Genomic DNA, 13,555 nt, shown 5'->3' with positions numbered 1-13,555 from the left:
AGCCATTTAACAAGTATGTGCGTCATGGCGAAATGAAAATAAAAAATTGGCGCAAGCGTTTGAGCGGCAGCCGAGTCTCGTGAGCACTGAGCGGCGTGACGGGAGGCCAAGCACGAGTCATTCAAAGGGCGCGAAACCGGCAAAGCTAGGGTGTCTAGAAGAAAAGATGTGAAGAACGCGGTGCGCGGCCCATAGAGAGGGGTGGCCCCCTGCGCGTTACGGCCGCCAGGGCCAAATCGAGCGCTGCGGTCTGGGGCGCTGTCAGAATTCCGGAGGAGACTGCAGGGTGGTGGTTGTCACGGCGTGGTTTGGGCAGTCGTCATTACGTATTTCGGTGCGATCTTCAGCGTGTGCTGTTTGAATACCGGTGCTGCGTGCTGGCAGAAATGGCGCCGACGTCAAAGAAAAAAACTCGGAGGCGGTGTTTTGTTCCCGAGTGCGATTCGGGTTACAAATCGTGTTCGGAAAAAGTTTCTCTTTTCCGTGCGCCTTCTTGCCCAGATCAGCTCTCTAAGTGTGCAAAGAGTGGGACTTGGGTGGGCTTCTGTACCCATCGGCCTCACTGTATGATTTGATTAATACTACTGAATGCCGGCTAACCAAGGAATTCTGCAGAACCCGTCTGCATTCCAGATTTGCTTTCACCATATTTAACAAAGTGAGCACAAACGTGCCACAGATTGGTTGTGTGGAGCACTGTTCTGAGCTCACAAAATCTGTAGAAAGGTTTTTCTGCCTCACCAGGATTCATTTCCTTTTGAAGGTCCTCAACCAAGAAATGAGCGAAAAAAATAAAAGTAAAAAGACAAAGCCTTGTGTGATGTGATCCAAGCAGCAAAATTAATCTGCTGGCTGCCAATAAAGCTTGCTTGTCCAGGAACATATTGCATGCGTTTACTGGGTTCTTGTAACATATTAAAAGTGCACGAATCGTGGTCGCAGCACCCGACGTTGTAGCTGTACGGGTGACGCTTAATTTCGTTTACGTAGGCAGCATGACGCGCCCCACAGCAGAAGCAGCGAATTTTCGGGTTAGAAGTGGTTTAAATGACCCTGAAACCTCTCAACAGCGTGCTTGCGTTGGTTTAGTGCTGCTTTGGCAGGTAGAAACAGTCAACTCTTTTCTAACGTGATAACACCGCCGCAAAAGGTAACGAACGAAAAAATCCGGTGTTCCTGGCGGTAACTACTGCCTTCACCCAGGAGAAAAAAAAATTTGCTTATACAGTTTTGCAGAATACATTCATCCCTAGATAAGCACCACAAAAATTCACTGCCTTTAGCAGATTTTTAAAATACCTGCCTTCGGCCAACGCCTTCGGCAGCAGAAAACTCGCGCAAAGTTCGCATAGACTCCAAAAGATACTGTTGTTTCTCCACATTTATGTGTCAACAGCAGCGTCGTTTAAACTTTATAATGTCTGAAAAACTGCGGTGCCTGTCAAAACCTCGAAAATTCAATAAAGCTCGTTTCCTCTACAGCCTTCTCCTTGCTCGCGCAAGCAGACGCGCTGCGCGCGCTGACAACAGCGCCGCCGCGCGGCAGTCACGCGGAAGGGGCCAGCTTTTCCTGATCGGTTTTCACACCTTTTCTTCTAGACACCCTAGCAAAGCCCCCAAACTGGATCGGATAGGCTGGACTGTACAAAACTCCATTCTCAGACCTTAAAGTGTGCTTGTCATAAGCACTTTAAGAAGTTTAGGATATTACGCAAATAAAATAATGAAAAAACATATTTATTGAGAGTTTAATGCGCTAAAATGTTTTATTTGAGTATTTGAGTAAAGGATGGCGCACTGATCTCCGATAGGTAACTGCATGCCGCATTCGCGCTTTCTGAAGTGAGCGCTAGTGAAGTCGCCGGAAGTTAGACGGAATGTCCTGGAAGTGTAGCGTCTGCTGTGTATTTCAATGCTAAAAGTCGAGTGTTTCGCCCTTCCGTCCTCAGTTTTTCGCGTTGTTTTCGTGTAACGTCTACTGTAATATCAAAGAAATGAGCACGCTTAACACGAGAAATGTGAGCAATTTCTTAGAAACCGAAGAAAACAGAGATGAAGGTCTCACCCTGCCGCGGCAAAGGGGTACATGTATCAAACACTATGTTCTTATCTGGTTCTTGTCTTCCGAGCTTAATTAGAGGTAGTAAAATCACGATGTGGCTAGGTCATCTTAAAACCGAATTTTCGTGTAGCAAAGAAAAGGCGATGGCGCGGAAATTCTGACACTCGAAGAGCCACTCATTATACAGCTGCCGCAGTTTCAGTTTCGAGTTGGTGGCGGGCGATGTCTCTTCTCATCGATGGCAGGTGGTCTCACATCTCGGCGGACACGTGAACCCCACCGTAAGGGAAGGGAGGAAGGTGGGAGGGAAAGAAGGAAGACAAAAAGGTGCCGTGGTAGAGGTCTCCGGAATAATTTCGACCACCTGGGGATCTTAAACGTGCACTGACATTGCACAGCACACGGGCGCCTTTGCGTTTCGCCTCCATCGAAACGCGACCATGCAGCGCGGTCATGTTTGAACACGGGTACCCCGGCTCAGTAGCCTAGCGCCCTAACCACTGAGCCACCACGGCGGGTGCCATTTACCTTCCAGGCGTGCTTTTAACCCAACTCCATAGCACAGCCACGTTTCAGCTGCACAGCACGAGAGAAACGACTGACGCGAAAGACGAATTCTGCAGCGCGCGTGACAAGCGCTGTTAGAAGTCAACTGCACCAAGAATCGCGAATAAGAGTCAATTCAGGCATAATTTGCAACAATACGAAACAGTACATGATGCACTTCGTGGAAAAAGCAGTACCATTCCTTTTGGGGGCGCTAATGTGAACCAGCAGAACACCGTCGGCACCTCACTAGATATTAGCCTCGCCCTGGCTCCGGTTAGGTTCAAATATAATTCTATCGGTAAAACGGTCACTGCAATGTCGGCTGCCTGGTGAAGGTTTGCACCTATTCTTTCTTAAATTTATCCCCCAATAATGGTATGACTTCGGCTGAGAGCTCCACAACGTGCATCACAACAAAGAGCAGAGTTGACTGTTGGCGACGCTAGCGCGACGGGACGACACAGAGCTGATCAAACGAGGCTCCGTACGTGCTGTGTGTGGCGACGTCCTGTCGTCTGCTAGTGTCGTCCCATAGCGATGCAATGGACACTTATTTTTGAAACACCTTTTCCGAAGACTTTGCTCGTCTCCTCATGCAGCTGACGGCGCAACAAGTAGACATTGTCGTGGAAAGACGAAAACGGCACAAAGACGAAATGCTCAGTATAAAGCGAAAACTGAAACTGAAAAACCGTCCTGAGGTCCGATTTCGTGCACTGTCAAAGGCTGACTTCCGGTGGCTTCACTTTCGGGCGCCCGTTGTCTATATGACGTCACGTTGCGCCACCGCGGCTCACGGCCGTGAAAACCGAAACTTTAGTTGCTTTACTGTTTGCGCAGACGTACGACGTAGCTTGTCTGAGGAAAAAGCTCGTTGTGTGCTTACAACGCAGCACGATTCTTCTTGTGCGTCCACATTAACAGCCTTCGGCGTTCCTCTCAGTGACCGCTTGGAAAGAGCGGGTTCATTCTCGTGCAACTCAGCCATGTTTTAGCTTTCGTGGACTCATCACTCTCGTCGAGATACGACACCTGAATAAGCAAATATGTCCAAGCGCCGCTGCGAGTACCTGTACAAGGCTGATGCAAAAGTGCCAGAGCGTACTGAGCTTCGACTCCGTTCCGCGCGGTTTCAGCAGGAAGGCAGCGCTGCAGCTGAACAAGAGCGAAGCGCCGCAGAAGATGAATCCCTCACCAGCACCTCTGGTTTGCACCGATGGGAACATTATGACCCTGGAGTACATGGTGAAACCCCTGGTATTGTGCACAAGAGTCCTCCATCCTCAATCGTCATGAATTCCGAAGAAGATGAAGACAAGAGTGCAACTGACAGCGAAGACTCTTCAAGCGACACCACAAGAGATGAACAAGAATTTCTCAGTGGTACTGAGGAACAGGTATGACCGGTTTAGTTAGTTTTCTTTACTCTCGCATATTTCTGATGGGGCAGTCTGGTTCGAGAGGATCAGATTATGAAGTGACTGCCGCGTGAAAGGTATCCATTAATTATTCCACTTTTTTTACCCTTTATTTCATGATCGCGGTCCCGCAAAAATTTCACTGTCTCTTAAATTAGTTAACTAAGGATTTTTGCAATTATCTAACGCTGTACGATATGCGCGTCAACTATAGAATTCGTGATAAAACAGCGAGCTGTCATGTATTACGTGCGGTGCGCGGTCGATTTTATATTTCTGCCTTACATACTGCGAAAGGGCTTATCCAAACCTTTAGACGTCGGTATAGCTAATCTCTCTTAATTGTAAAATATCTTTAATCACCTTTCGATCTGCAGCGAGTGCTTCGCTAATTGCTGTTTAACCGAAAATTATAGAGTCACCTAAGCCGCTAATTCGAATTAGCTGGTTTTACCCTAGACCCCTCCATTTGCTTAATTGTAAATAAGTCCAGATAAATTAAATGAGTTGATGAAATATGAAATAAGAACTCGGTAGCTCCTTTTTATTATTGATTTTACCTTTTTCACACTGTTATTCAATAAGGCGCGGGAATACAGTTAAACCTGGTTAATTATAACGAAACAGAAAAAAAAGTCCTATAGATTTTTTGCAACATGCAGTTTTCGCGAGAAGAGTCCAAATGACGCTGCGGGACGGAAAACAAAATAAGAAATAAATGTAGGCAAAATCACCTTGAAAATGTTTGCAGCAAACAGCGTTACTCAGAGTCATAAACGCGGACGAACGTTTCGCGATCGCGCTGATAGCGCGACTGCGCGGCTGCAGCCGCCGCCGCGGCTCACGCAACGGGTGGGGAAAGTGGAGAGGGTGGGGGAGGCAAGAGTTTGAGAAGCACTCCTCCCGTGGCGTCACGAAAAAAGGCCCACAGTCGCCACCACTTACGGCAGAGCAATTTGGTGGAATCGCGGCTGGGACCACCTAGCAGCAATAAGCCTCCATTGATCAATCCACACTTTTCTTTAGCTAAACGCTATAATAAAAAGCAGGCACTTTAAGGGGGATTTATTTAGAGGGAATAGTCATTAACCAGCATTGTACAACAACTCTGTCGCATTGCGCGTATTTCTCAGTAAACGTTTCTTTATACAAGTTTACTAATGTTTTAAACCTTTATTTTCCTTATTTCTGTAACTAAAATTTTATGGAGCGCAGCTATAATGAGAAATGAAACACACTCGACTAGCTTCACAGCTTCGTATGTAGAATTTTAATGGGGACATATGTATTCGTCATAATTTTGCTCTCAAGACAAAAATGACTTCTGCCGTCCACCTAATTACAAAATAGCAAGCAGATGTCTTCGTTTGCGAACTTCGGACTTCGACTGAGGTCGACGCATATATTCTGATCAATGCTCACAATTAAGTGACTCCACCACCAATTTCTTGCTGTAGATCGATTGGAGGAATTGGTGCCGATTTTAGTTATCGGCGTCTTTGCAAAGTATACTGTCATGATAAAGTCAGCTTATGCTGCAACTGAATATGAAGCCTGGAGCTTGGTCTTCAATATGTGCAGTAAATAAATCGGTCATTTCCAGTATGTAGACATCTTGCTGGTACATATTCCGTCAAGTCTTAGGCTGAGAATCTTATCCACTTCCGGCTCTTTACGGAATACTTCGGCAGACTCTTCAAGCGCTTTCTTCAAAGCAGCACACTCTAGACGCACTAGCTTCGAGTTGGGGACATTCCTTGAGATGCATGGCTTAGAAAGATCAGACGGCCGGGCGTTCTGGAAACTTTGATGGGATTGAGCCTGTGCGAAAGCGTTGCAGTGGTGGTGCTCTCTGTAAGCTCGACGATGTCGGAGGCCTCTCGCACGATGTCGGCCTCAATAAAGTGATGTTCGCAAACCTAGAGGGGAGTGTTCATTTTTTTTTTTTTAAATAGCAGCTGTAACTTGGCAAGAGAGCCATCTCCTGCAATGCTGCATTCGCTGCCTGCAATTGTAACAAGCTTCCTGGTTTAAAGACTTTTCTGTAATGCAGCCTTCAGTCTATCCTGTTTTTAAGAAATGACTATTATTTGAAGACGTCCCAAACATTTTACCTTGGAGTGTGGTGACACAACGAAATTCGCTCGTGGTATAGCCCTAATCCAGGCGTTCTGTTCTTCACCCCGGGGAAACTTAAAAACGTGGTTTTTGGGCTCCGATATAAAATTAATCCGGCAATTGGGCACGCAACACTTGTTAGGCGTATCCTGGCAGGAGGTTAATCCAAATTCCGCTCCAATGAAGACACTAGCACATCACTTCGACGCACACACAACCGCAAGCGCTGCACAAGGCGTAGACTCTGCATGCACGGTCAACGTACAGAAAAAAAGTGCGTGGTGGTAGTGGTTGTTGCTATGAAAGGGGGGGGGGGGGGATACTGGTTCCGACGTATGTTGGCCCTTTGGAAAAAAAAGTGCGCTCGGAAGCATGCCGCGACGTGCTTTACTAGCTTGCCCCGAGGCAAACAAAGGAATGTAACGTGTTTGCGGAACCGATCGCATTGTCGTCGCCGGCGTCCCGCACTCGGACTTCTCCGAATTGGTGGGGTTAACCATTGTATACCTCCTTTACAACTCCCATGCATGCATCGCTGGTAGCTTCGAAACATGCTGCACATAACTTCTAGGTAGGCCTCTTTTGCGTGACGTAGGGCGGGGGGGGGGGGAGGGAGAGAACTTCGGGGGCGCGGCAGCGATGCACGTGCCTACCCGCATGTTTCCTCATTAAGCGAAACCGGCGCTCTCCGCCTTCCCCGTTCCCGAGTTGCGGGAGGTATCGGCGCCAGAATCACGCGAGCAACCAACCCCACATCCCCGCTCCAAGCAGTGCACCCACGATAAGGGTGGCATGCAGAAGCCGAGCACATATCCCCCACGTACCCACAAGAAGGGGGCTGTTGTCGCGCACTGCTGTGTCGTTTCTTTCCTACTGCGGCCGGTCTCGAGGGGAGCGCGCGGGCGTCCCCGTCGAGACGCCGTGCTCGCGTCAGCAAAACGTGTCCGCAAATTTTGTTCGCACGATTATGTCGTTCTGTGGAAATAAATGTGCAAATGTTTGATTGTGTTAGGTAGCGCGTTCCTGAGTAGATCTTGAATTAGAAAAAAGTTCGGCTGATGAATTATAAATAGTTAATTAATTAAATTGAATTAAGGAAAATAAATGTGTCAGGCAGGCTTTGTGTGACTGATTCGTTGAAAACGATCTAAATGCGTTGGAAGGCTTACCTAGTATTGGTTTCTTTAAATATAATAAAAAACGGCAAAGATAAAAATAGTGAAAATAAATCAAAACAAAAACACCATTATTTCAAGTAATTAAAAAAGTAAAAATGAAGGGATAAAGAGAAAAGCTAAAGGCTTTCGCATTTCCACTCTTAGGCAGACTTAAGTGCATTCCTGTAATTTTCTGCTATGCCCTATTATTTTTCGCTGTGTTTGAGTATGAACTGTCATAATGTCATGTGGTATGACGTTCAAAAACAGAAAGTGCCAGAGATGCGTCGACGGCGCTGGAGCACTGCGCGTTGTGTCAGCTGCAGTCGCTCGGTGTTCCTCTCATGTCGATCGGTGTTCCTCTCATGTCAGTTCGTGCTGATCGTCATGAAAGTTTACCATGGTTCTGCCAAATTTCGAGTAACTCAGCACTAGCTAACAGATAGATGCCATAGCACATATTAGAGGTCTCAAATACATGTGCTTAAATAGGGGCAGTGTTGGGAAATTGAGAAACTTCGTAATATCGAGGAATTCGCTATATAGAGGTTCGCTACATCCAAATTTACCCGTAATTTAAAGGTTCAAATAAATGCACTCAGCTATCAACCGTGACTATATCATCAGCGCACGGGAATGAAAGCATTCATCGCAATCTAGATCAGCCATGCGAATTAGTCTTATGAGGAAGTCGTAGTGTAGTAATTGTATTTCAATTCAGATATTTCCAAAAAAAGCCATAGTATAAGACTAGATAGATTAACAAGCTTAAAAGAATTTTTTTTCTGATAATATGACCACAGCTGGCACAAGGTAATATGATTGGAAGCTATTTGGTGAGATTTGTCCTGCAGTCACCTCAACTCAGTTAGCAGGTGAAGGCTATGGATGACGTAATGAGTCAAACTAAAACATCAAACATCAGAAAACTAGAGGAGTATCATCCTTAAGCAGCATTTCTGTCCAACATATGGAGTTAAAAATTCTTCTTATATGAGAGTTTTCCCAGCTTAAGAATCCATTGAAAGTTTCGTTTTTGTTTTGCATTTCCATAGTGCACAATTGTACCCCGGATCACAGGTAACGCAAAAGGAGAGCCTACTAATGGTTGTAGCATTCAGCCTGCTTCACAAGCTTTCTAAGGAAGCAACTGAGGACTTGCTTCGGCTTGTTGAGCTGCACCTGCCTGCTGACACACCCACTGCCAAGACAACTTTCACACTTCTGAAAAATTTTCGAAATTTTGATTTGCTGTCATCCAATCACTTTTATTGTCCACTGTGCAAAACGTACATTGGTGAGGACAGTGGTGAAGGTCTTAACTGTGTAGGTTGCAACTCACAGTACTCAGCACAAGAGCTGACAAAAAAGTTTTCATTTTTTGTTGTCTTGAGAATTGAACAACAATTGCGGAGCATTTTGGAGGGCCACTACGCAGAGATGCATGTGATATTTGAAAGTGAGCAACCATTAAGTTATGACGTTTCAAGCATTGAGCAAAGCCTTAACTATGGCAGGTTGCCGCTGTCCCCAGGAGACATCACTTTAACAGCTAACACTGATGGTTTTCCTTTGTATAAGTCTTCTTTGATATTCTGTGTGGCCCCTGGAGCTTGCAGTTAACGAGCTGCCAGCCCATAAGCGCTCTGAGAACATGCTCTTGGATGCTGTATGGTTTGGACACGACAAACCAGATATGAACTCCTTCATGACGCCATATTTCAAAGAGATGAACCACCTTGCAAATGCAGGGTTTTCCTGGACTGATATGCATGGCAATCAGCATATCACAAAAGTATTCGCTGGTCCCTTCACAGTGGACACAGTCGCCAGGGGGATGGTCATGAACATGACCATGTTTAATGGGGCCCATGGCTGTGCCTGGTGTGAAGACAAGGACACCGTGATAGCAAAAGGATCAGGACATGCAAGGGTCTATCCCCTTGGCCAGAAAGAGCCAAATGCTAGGACCCCTGAATCGTTCAAAAGGCATGCCAGAAAAGCTGAGTCACAAGGCACCCCGAGCCGAGGAATCAAGGGAGCCAGCATACTGCTTACACTCAGCTACTTTGTATTTCCCATGAACTTTGTTGTGGACTACATGCACGCTTACTGTTTAGGATTTGTACGCTCCACAACCAGCATGTGGCTGAGCACAAGGAAAAAAAATAAATTTAGTTTAAGAGCCCATTTTGAACAGCTGAATCAAAATTTGACGTCCCTGCAGCCTGTCAATGAGTTTTCGAGGCTACCACGTTCACTAGCAGAGCGGGCATACTGAAAAGCCACCGAATGGCTTAATTGGCTTCTCTTCTATTCACCTATTATATTTGAAGGCATCTTGTCGAATCCAAATTTTGATAATTGGGTAGAATTCGTTGAAATAATACATATCCTTTTAGGTCCATCCATTGCTCTTGATGAACTTGACAACACACAGCAAAGAATGATTCACTTCCTTAGAAAGTTTCAGGAACTTTATGGCCCAACAGAAATGAAGTACAATACACACCTTCTGAAGTACAATACACACCTGACACAGTGAGAAATTGGGGACCATTGTGGTGTTATTCAGCTTTTCCATTTGAATCAATGAATGGAACGTTGGTGAAACTTATCAAAGGGACAAGGTTTGCTCACAGTCAAATTGTATCGAAATTTTCTTTGACGAAAGCTGCCTCTATTCTTTGCTTGCCATCACCCCTCAAAGTAGCAGTTATAAACGACGCTACTCAATTTATTGTTAACCTCATAAAGGTTACAAGCTGAAAAAGCATGCACTTACTTTGAGGTCACGTGTAGTTGTTCATGGAACAGGCAAGAGCTCAAGCAGCGGGATTTTCAAAAAACTCACACATTCGGGCTTCACATTCACCACTGCATCTGTAGACAAGTTTCGTCGAGTTAATTCTTTAGTTTTTTGTGATGGTGTCTTTGCACGCATTGTTGGCATGTCATTTGGGTGCCGTTGTCACTAGCATACTGCTTCCTGTATCAAGAGCATCGTAGTCATGGCTGAAACAATGCAGACGACCAGCAATGTACTGTAATCGCTGCCTGGGGAGTTTGTTTCTGTAAGGAGAAGGGGCATAACTATTCCTATCAATGCAAACAATATGATCAAGTGCTTAGGTTTGTTTTTAAATGGACAAACATTTATGGCAAAGTTGCATGATGGCATTATCAACTGTTAACATGTTCACACTTTTACAGTTGCATCTCAGAGGTGGCAGCTGTCACAGTTGTCTAAAAAGTGCAACCATGCTACGCTGTTCCCTCTTGCTGTCTGTAATGTGGGAGATAACCTAGGGCCCTGCTTTACAGCAAGCTAATTGCAGAAGACATTGGTACTTGGTGCCACACTTTGAAGTGAAAGATCTGTGTGATATATTACAAATCCATGTGTTGTATCAACACAGAAAGCAAAAAGTTCATAATGTATGCATAACTTGCAGTACCCACAGTAGCAAACCCATTATAATTATTAGGAGCAGCAACATATAAACAACATTATAATTTATTAAATGTTATATAATGCTGGAGAGTATATTGAAGTGCTAGCCAGATCAAGTTCATGTAGGAACCTGTATACAGTCATACACAGAGTCCTTTATTTCAGGAGGATGCGGGGTCCACTGTGTTTTTGGGTGTGGTTTTGTGGCTACGAAAAAGGAAATCACAGCACACTCAAATGATGTCTGAAGCAATGCAAAAAAATGCACCCATGAAGAAGTGTGCACAATGAACATATCCAAACAACTAACCACGTTTGCAGTGTTGTGAGCAGGGCTCAATAGTTCAGCTGTACTAGCTTGTAACCCGTTTTGCTAATTTCGTGCTATGAACCACTGTTGAGATTCCTTACCTCGCTTCTCTAAACAGACGGATATGATGGAAATGTGTATGGTGATTTTTATCCTTTGTCACTATGAAGCGAATATTGCAGATATGAGTGCTTTGATTGCTACAAACTCAAATAAGGTTTTATATGTCATAGCTTGGTTGACTAGCTTTGAAATTTTGTCGTGGTATTTACTTTTCATATTTCAACACTCTTAAAGCTTTCACCTATTGGCGGAATTGATAATGCCTCCAGCATGAGTGTATTTCTTTTCATTTTTCAATCTCACATGAAATCAATCAATCAATTTAGTTAGCATTTCTTTCAATACAGAAATAAATGCAAGGATAAGAACAAAAAGCTGCTTCTCGAGCAGCTTGACAACGGTTCTTACCCCTTGGGTAAGAACCTTGGGTAAAGCGGCCACACTATTATAGTGCACAAGCATAGCCGCTTTTTTCACAATGTGCAACAAACCTGAAAATAAAATAATCGCATTATATACATAATAGCTGAGGTTGTGGCTATGAGAGAGAAGAATAATTTAAATCACTTTATGCTCTTTTCCACTAAATTTTTTTTTGTTTAAGTAAAGTTTTTAATTTTGTGTTTGTGTGTTATAGTGCTTCCTTCTATGCAATGCTCTGGTTTGGTGAAATGTAGGCAGCCAACTATAATCACAGATAGGGATAAAGTTGTGGCTGTATCATTCACGTGACAGCCCCAACAAATATCCGATAATTTGAGAGGATTAATGGTAAGGTAATTTTTATTGTGAGGTCCATGGATACTGCATCTGGCTGTAATTAGGAGAGGATTATTGAGGGACCTATAGTCTGTAAGGACCATGCGTTCATCTGGAACAGTGCCATGCAATGTTTCCTTAAAGATGTAAAGAATCCTCTAATGTAGCAACCAGTGCCTACACCTTAGTGCCCAACACAAGAGACCATCTTGTCCTATAATGCAGGTTTCGGCTTGAGGGCAATTAATCATGAAATGTATATGATTGATACCAGTTCACCAGGTCTCATCTAGACATCTTTACCAGCAGACACATATAGAGCCCTCTCATATTGAGAGCAATGTTCCATTGTCATTACGTGGGCATCCTACAAGATGACAGAGTGTGTTATCGATTGAAGCTTTATGCTGACACAAATCCCGAGCCACTTAATTATCCTCCTGCCTGCAAAATGCAACCATAGCAGATTATCCCTAACACAGCTGGAAGAGACTTCACTAGCCATCTCGCCAACTGGCCTTAACAACTTTCTACATGTTATTTATAAACCTCGAATCAACAAAAAAAATGAAATCCTTAGACTTTGATCTATAGCCTGTCTATAGACGAATAAAAATTAGGGTTTTAGACTTTGGTCTATATATAGTCGGTAGACTGTCTATAGTAAGAAGGAAATTAAAGATGGAATTAACTTAGGTCTATAGACATTCTATAGACTGTCTATAGACAAAAGGAAATTGGGCCGTTTTAGAGGTTTGTCTATAGATAGTCTATGGACATTCTATATACAAAAGAAAATTTGGAAGTTATAGACTTTAGTCTATATATAGTCTATAGGCTGACTTTAGACAAAATAAAATTAATTCTGTTATATAGACATTAGTCTATAGACTGTGCTTGGACTGTCTATAGACACAAGGAAATTGGGATATTGTAGATGGTCTATAGACTGTCTATAGAAAAAAGGAAATTGGGCTGTTATAGACATTAGTTTATAGATAGTCTATAGCCCACCTATAGACCAAAGAAAATTAAGGTTTTTATCGACTTTAATCTATAGATCATCTATAAACTGTCTATAGACAAAAGGAAATCAGGATGTTATAGCCTTTAATCTGTAGATGGTCTATAGACTGTCTATAGACAAAAGGAAATTGGGCTGTTATAGACTTCTGTCTATAAATAGTCTATAGACCGTCTATAGACCAAAGAAAATTAAGACTGTTATAGACTATTCTATAGATCATCTATAGACCCTCTATAGACCAAAGGAAATTGCGCTGTTAAAAACATTAATCTATAGATAGTCTATAGATTGTCTATATAAAAAAGGAAATTGAAAACGTTAAAGATTTAAGTCTATAGATAGTCTATAGACAGTTTATAGACAAAAGTAAATGTCTATAGGATGGCTATAGAGTCCATAAAAACTCTATAGACAGTCTATAGACCATTTTCATAAGGGCAGCAACCATAACTTCCTTTTATCTCCGAGAGCAAGGTCTGAGCGTGTCAGCCAAGTGCGTTATAGTGGCATTCACGCGCAAAAGTATGACTCGTTATCCGCTAACTATTGACGGCCATGTCATTGCCTATCGCTCATCTCATCGTTTTTTAGGAATTGTTATAGTTATAAATCGGAATTAATCATGGAGCCGCATTGCA

Source organism: Amblyomma americanum, chromosome 1 (genome assembly GCF_052857255.1).
Source record: "Amblyomma americanum isolate KBUSLIRL-KWMA chromosome 1, ASM5285725v1, whole genome shotgun sequence".
Classification (NCBI taxonomy): Eukaryota; Metazoa; Arthropoda; class Arachnida; order Ixodida; family Ixodidae; genus Amblyomma; species Amblyomma americanum.
The sequence above is the reverse complement of the archived record's forward strand: the minus strand, read 5'-3'. Positions refer to the sequence as shown.